Source organism: Carassius auratus, unplaced genomic scaffold, assembly GCF_003368295.1.
Source record: "Carassius auratus strain Wakin unplaced genomic scaffold, ASM336829v1 scaf_tig00011025, whole genome shotgun sequence".
Classification (NCBI taxonomy): Eukaryota; Metazoa; Chordata; class Actinopteri; order Cypriniformes; family Cyprinidae; genus Carassius; species Carassius auratus.
In genome coordinates, this window is record NW_020524163.1 from 74,831 (window position 1) to 80,996 (window position 6,166).

At 35.3% G+C, this 6,166-nt stretch overlaps 1 long non-coding RNA gene across 2 annotated transcripts; it reads right to left on the reverse strand.

The window, feature by feature from the left end:
• Window positions 1-1,319: 1,319 nt before the first annotated feature.
• On the reverse strand, window positions 1,320-2,509 carry LOC113072935 (uncharacterized). Of its 2 annotated transcripts, none has more exons than XR_003280410.1 (4): window positions 2,183-2,509; window positions 1,738-1,935; window positions 1,489-1,582; window positions 1,320-1,397 (listed from the first exon to the last, which is right to left on the reverse strand). It is a non-coding gene; the product is annotated as an uncharacterized LOC113072935 (long non-coding RNA). The 2 variants fall into 2 exon arrangements; XR_003280409.1 differs by having other exon boundaries at window positions 1,702-1,935.
• Between the last annotated feature and the right edge of the window lie 3,657 nt (window positions 2,510-6,166).

Here is a 6,166-nt window from a genome sequence, read left to right on the forward strand (position 1 = left end):
GTGCCTGCTTCGTTTCATCAGTTGCCACCAGCAACGTGTTTGTTTGGTTTAATGTTGATTTGAGTTTCTTTTTTTTTCTTTTTGCTGAAAGCTCCTTTCAGCTTTAAGTTGTTAACTTGTGTTTTTTTTGTATTTTCTGTGATTTTAATTTGAAGTCTGCTGTTTTCAATTGTGTTGTTTGCTTTATTTATTTTTGGTTTTTTTCTCTTTAACAACTTGCTGCTTTATGGCATGTCTAGGTTCATGAGCTTTTGGTATGAACCTAGTTGAGTATCTCCATCTCTTTGACCCTTGTGGCCAGTGAATTGTCCATTGTTGTTCCCCTTTGTGGTGTGAACTTATTCTATTGCAAGTTGTTAGACTGAATGTGAGTTAAACTAATTGTGTTTTTTTACATTTCCCTTTTTTTTGTTTATTTCAGGAGTTGAAGGCCCCCAGTGAGGGAAGCTAGCTGTCTTGGCCCTGTGGTGGTGGTGTTTCTTTCACCGTGTTTTTGCCATTGATATTTGTGTCTCCCTCACTTAGTGTGTGGTGTGGCGTGAGTGTTTGTGTGGGGCGTATTTGGGTGAGTGGTGTGTCTTCGGGTACTCTCTGTTCAGCTAGCTGCCCTACTGGTAAACCTCAGCCGGAAAGTTTTTTGTTTCTTTTCTTTTTGTTTGGTTAATCTACATTTTAATTAATTATTGTGAAATAAAGGCATTGTTGTATTTATATCCACGTCTCTGGTGTTCAGTGGTAACGAACCTGTGTGCTATTTTGGGTATAAATTTCCCCGTTCACTGAAACGGGGTGGCGTAGTCTGCTCTAATTTTAATTGTATATCAGTGTCAGTTTTTGCCCTTCACCGCCCCGTCACACATGCATTGGCCAAGGTACCATTTGAGCTCATTGGTAACATGGTGGAGCACACTGCTCCAGAGTTTCTACAAGAAACAGCTGGAGATTAGATCAGACGGTGGAACAAACAAAACGTTGATCAATAGTTTATGTTTTATGATGTTGTACTTTGTGCGCTCTGATCTAATGCTGGCAGTGTGTCAAAAGATTGAATATTGACTTTGGAGTCTGTATGTATAAAGTGTTTGCAATACAAATTACATTTTTGTTAGACTTCCCATGTGTGTGCAAAGTGCTTTGGATTACGATTCTTGGGCCTTTTTCATTATCAATTTCGGGTTTGTTTATGGTCAGTCTATCCACATGATGAAATGCTTGTTTCTCAAGGCTTCCTCAAGACAGTTAACAATACTGTACTAAATGTAAACATATATGTAGTTACTTACAAGATTTCATAGTACGAATTTGGTGGTATTACTTACCTTACAACAGTACCAGAAGTGGTTAACAATGTCTTTTGTCCACTTCAGTAGTATCTTTTGCCCTGACAGCTGTCCTGCCTTACAATGCAAAAACAACATATTTAGAATATGATTGAGAAATATGTTTAAATGTCCATACATCTGAAACTTCAAAAATAGGAAAACCCACTGTGTAGTGATCTTCTTGGCCAGATTCTTCGCTCCATGCCACATATCCCATGAGTGAAGTACTCCAGATTCCTTGTATCTACCAGAGTTAGGATCTTTTAAACAAAACAAAAACGAGACATTTAGAAGTTAATACATGCAACAGATAAATCATACACATCTACTAAACATAAAAAAGGATTTTACAGTTGTACTGTAAATAATACCAACTTACTCATAAGAGAAGAAATCTGAGTGTGAGCATACGTACATATTTCTGTGAGCTTTATTTCAGTTAGAAGCTTGTCCATGGTTTTTACAAAAGCCTCTCTTTCCATAATGACAGAGTTTCGCTGGGTCTGCCTTTTGTCAACAGTCACAACAGATATGATTTCCTTTGATTCGTTCTCCATCATGGTGTAGGTTCAATACTGTGCACAGTGTCCTGGACTATCCATTCTTCCATCTGCTGTAAAAGTCAAACACAACAATGATTTCAAAACAAGAACTAAAATGACAAACTTGAAAAGTACAATAAAAGATGAAAGAAAAGCTAGATAAAAATGGAAAAGAACCTTGTCATTAAAAAAAAAATCTAAATAAAAAATAAATAAATACATAAAAAATTACCAAATAAACTACATTATGATGTGAGGATTCTGCACACAGAATTTAAGTTTTGAATTTCCATTATTTGAAGAAACCAGGGGACAAACCTAGCACAACAACACTGTCTTTATCCTGCAGCCGTTGGATCGCTGTAGATCTCTTCCCTTCCCAAAATTCCTTGATTGCTCTTAGGCAATAGGTGTCTTGAATGTTAAAGAATAAGTCCTTCCCAACAAAGTCCATATTCATATAATTGAACAAGTGGGAGACTTTATAGTAGTTATTCCCAGACAGGAGTATGTTTGTAGCCATCATAAAGTCTCCTGCCTGAATCCCATATTTTAGTGTGGGCTGTGAGTTCCACCTCCATATTTGGTGACCATTGGAACATATCTGTAAGATACCAAAAAACTATTTAGATTGCTCGACATGTGTCCCCACCGTAGTTTTTCATTTGTATAGATGTGTGTTTGTATATATATATATATATATATATATATATAAAAAACAACATAAATTTGTTTGTCAGGAACAACATTGCATGATCAACAATATGCTTATTAAAACTGGAAGACAGTTACAGAAGGACCAAAGGACCTCGAGAATCGAACATGGGTCGCAGTTGCCCTTAATCTAAAGTTACGTGCGTCAACCACAAGGTTATTGATGCCGAATGTTAAGCTTAAGTTTTGTATTTACACTAAAAGCCTTTATACATTAATAAAATTAAAGGCCTAAACACTTTAATACAAAATGTTACTGTTCAGTGCACTAGCCCAGCAAATTTTCAGTAATGTTACTGAAGAGCTGATGTGGCTAACGTAAGTCCGGCGTTAACGGTTTATCGTTTAAATAGCAACAAGTAAGTTAACGTTAATAACATACACTCTCAACAACAAACAAACTTTGGTGTATTTTAATATCAAAATCATTATTTTGATCATTTTGACAGCATTTTTTCTTCATGATAGAAAATAAATAAAACGAAAATCAATCACCTCAGATATGTAAACTCTTTACCTGCAACAGCGAGGGGCTGGGAAGGATTAGCCGCTTGGTCGTATTGTGGAAAGACAACGGATTAGATATTCAAATTTCCCCGTCTCATTGGTAAGATTCAATCACGTGCTGATTATCTGACGACCTCTAAAGGCGGGCATACACTGCACGACAAACGACGCATGAAAATGCTGAAAATCGGCTCGACCTGAAAAAGAGTCGCACGATTCAGAATTCGGCTCAAAATCGCAGTGTATGCCCGGCCCAACTAAAGTATACCAATCGAAATTAAACTTTATTGTATAAATGTTTAAATAATGAATTGCTATCAAATAACGATTTTTGATTTAAATATTTACTTTTATTTTAAATTAATACAATATACTATAATAAAAATAAAATATACTTTACTATAATAAATACAGGTGCACAAAAAGCTATTTATCATTATTGTTAATGGAAAGATAACACAAACTCATAACTAGCTGTGATAAAGCGAGAACCACCACTCGCTAGGGGACATTGTGAATGTCCGTAAAAGATGTTAAATGATGGCAAGTCAGCTAAGTGATTGAGAGGCATCCAGCTGCAGCCCCGCAGACTCACTTCTTGCTAGACACCAGTGGATGGACAGCAGACGTCATTTCCGTATCGTCATTCACTTTTCAAATTGACGTTATTTCCGTATTGTCTTTCACTTTTCAATTTTAACGCGCCATATAGATGTCAGCGGTAAGAAAAAATAATAAACTGTTGATGATTTATAGGTCATGTCAGAATTCAAATGCACAAACTAGCTAGTTAAAAAAAAACGTCTTGTTTTCAAGGTACTGTGTCGTGTTTTTTAAAGGTATAAGTGAACTCTGGTGTGCCTCAATTCTAGAGCTAACGTTAGGTTGCTACAATAGATTTTCCAATTAAATCGTTCTTTGAGTGGTATGATTTAATATTGTAAACATGTTTTTTATTCACTTGGATGTGTGAAGATTGTACCCAGTTAACGAGATCTCATAGAACAGTCTTGGTAGAGAATAGTCTAAAATGCTAGGTTGTCTATGCACAAAGGAGTTTGTTAGCTAACTATGTTTTTTTTTTTTTTTTTTTAGTTGAAGTAGTACTTTTCCCTATGCAGGTGTAAATGCCTGATGTTTAATATGTTTATGATGATGTTTAAAGCGCTTTGGTGGCCATGGGTCTGTTGAAAGCGCTATATAGCCTAAATGCAGTCCATTTACCATTTTACATATTTTGTATAGGAGAATGTTAACATTTGTATAAGTTTTTTTTTTTTGTTACCACACTATTTTTTACAGTCCATCTACCACACACAACTTTTCACCTACATTATCAGTTCCTTTTCTTTTTTTTTTAAGTTATTAATTGGATTTTTGTAAACTCTTATGAATTATAAGGTACTACCGGTATTTCATATGTGTCACTATACTTATTACGTAAACAATCTATTAATACTACCCTCTTCTTTTAGGCAAATCGCATTAGTGTGGGTAAAGGGACGGAGCTACCACCAATACAGAAATGCACAGAGTGCTGCAGCCGGTATCACTGCCCGCTGTGCAATTCAAACACTGTGAGGTACTGTGGAAACAGAAGACGTGGAGACCTGCGAGGGTTTTATATAGACCCTGAATTTCCTGAGCATTGCCCAGACTTCTAGTTTTAGGGGGCAGGAACGAGGTGTGGTGTGCACAGTGTGCAATAGTTTATTTGGAACTGTTCATGTTTTATTTCCTCTTGAAATAGGGACTTCCCCCACAACCTTAAGGAGCCTGACTGTGGCATCTTCATTCCGATGGTCAGATTTGACAAATTTTACTAATTAGATTGTGTAATTTCCAATAAATATTGCAAAACCATGAAGTGTTTATTTGATCTTGATTGTTCGGTAAATTGTCTGATCATGTGAATCTACATATATTTTAAAAACAGAAGTGGTTACATTTACAAAAAATAAATAAAAAATAAGGATTGAATATCCAAATGGGCAAGGCAAAAAACTGTGGTCAATTAACATGTACAAGTCTGTTGTATTGACAAAATGTTATAGTCCATTGATCTAGGCTGAATTTAAGTCACAAAAAATAGTGATATGATCTGAACAATATATATTTTCATGGTGGTTCTTGTGAATGCAGTTTGCATGAATTATTGATGTTATAATATTAAGTATATTATTGAGAATTGTTTTATGTGAAGAGATATGATAAAGATAATATTTCAATTTGCACACAGTTTTTATATTATATATTTTAAGTCATAATTAAGCCTGCAAAGAATGCTGTCTATCCACTGGTGAAAACAGAAAATAAATATGCTGTCTATCCATAGGTGAAAATATAAAATAAATATACTGTCCATCCAGAGGTGAAAACTAAATATGCTGTCAATCCAGAGGTGAAAATATAAAATAAATATACTGTCTATCCAGAGGTGAAAATATAAAATAAATATACTGTCTATCCAGAGGTGAAAATATAAAATAAAAAAAATTCAATCCAGAGGTGAGAACTAAATATGCTGTCTATCCAGAGGTGAGAACTAAATATGCTGTCTATCCAGAGGTGAGAACTAAATATGCTGTCTATCCAGAGGTGAGAACTAAATATGCTGTCTATCCAGAGGTGAGAACTAAATATGCTGTCTATCCAGAGGTGAGAACTAAATATCTGTCTATCCAGAGGTGAAAATATAAAATAAATATACTGTCTATCCAGAGGTGAAAATATAAAATAAAAAAAATTCAATCCAGAGGTGAGAACTAAATATGCTGTCTATCCAGAGGTGAGAACTAAATATGCTGTCTATCCAGAGGTGAGAACTAAATATGCTGTCTATCCAGAGGTGAGAACTAAATATGCTGTCTATCCAGAGGTCAGAACTAAATATGCTGTCTATCCAGAGGTGAGAACTAAATATGCTGTCTATCCAGAGGTGAGAACTAAATATGCTGTCTATCCAGAGGTGAGAACTAAATATGCTGTCTATCCAGAGGTGAGAACTAAATATGCTGTCTATCCAGAGGTGAGAACTAAATATGCTGTCTATCCAGAGGTGAGAACTAAATATGCTGTCTA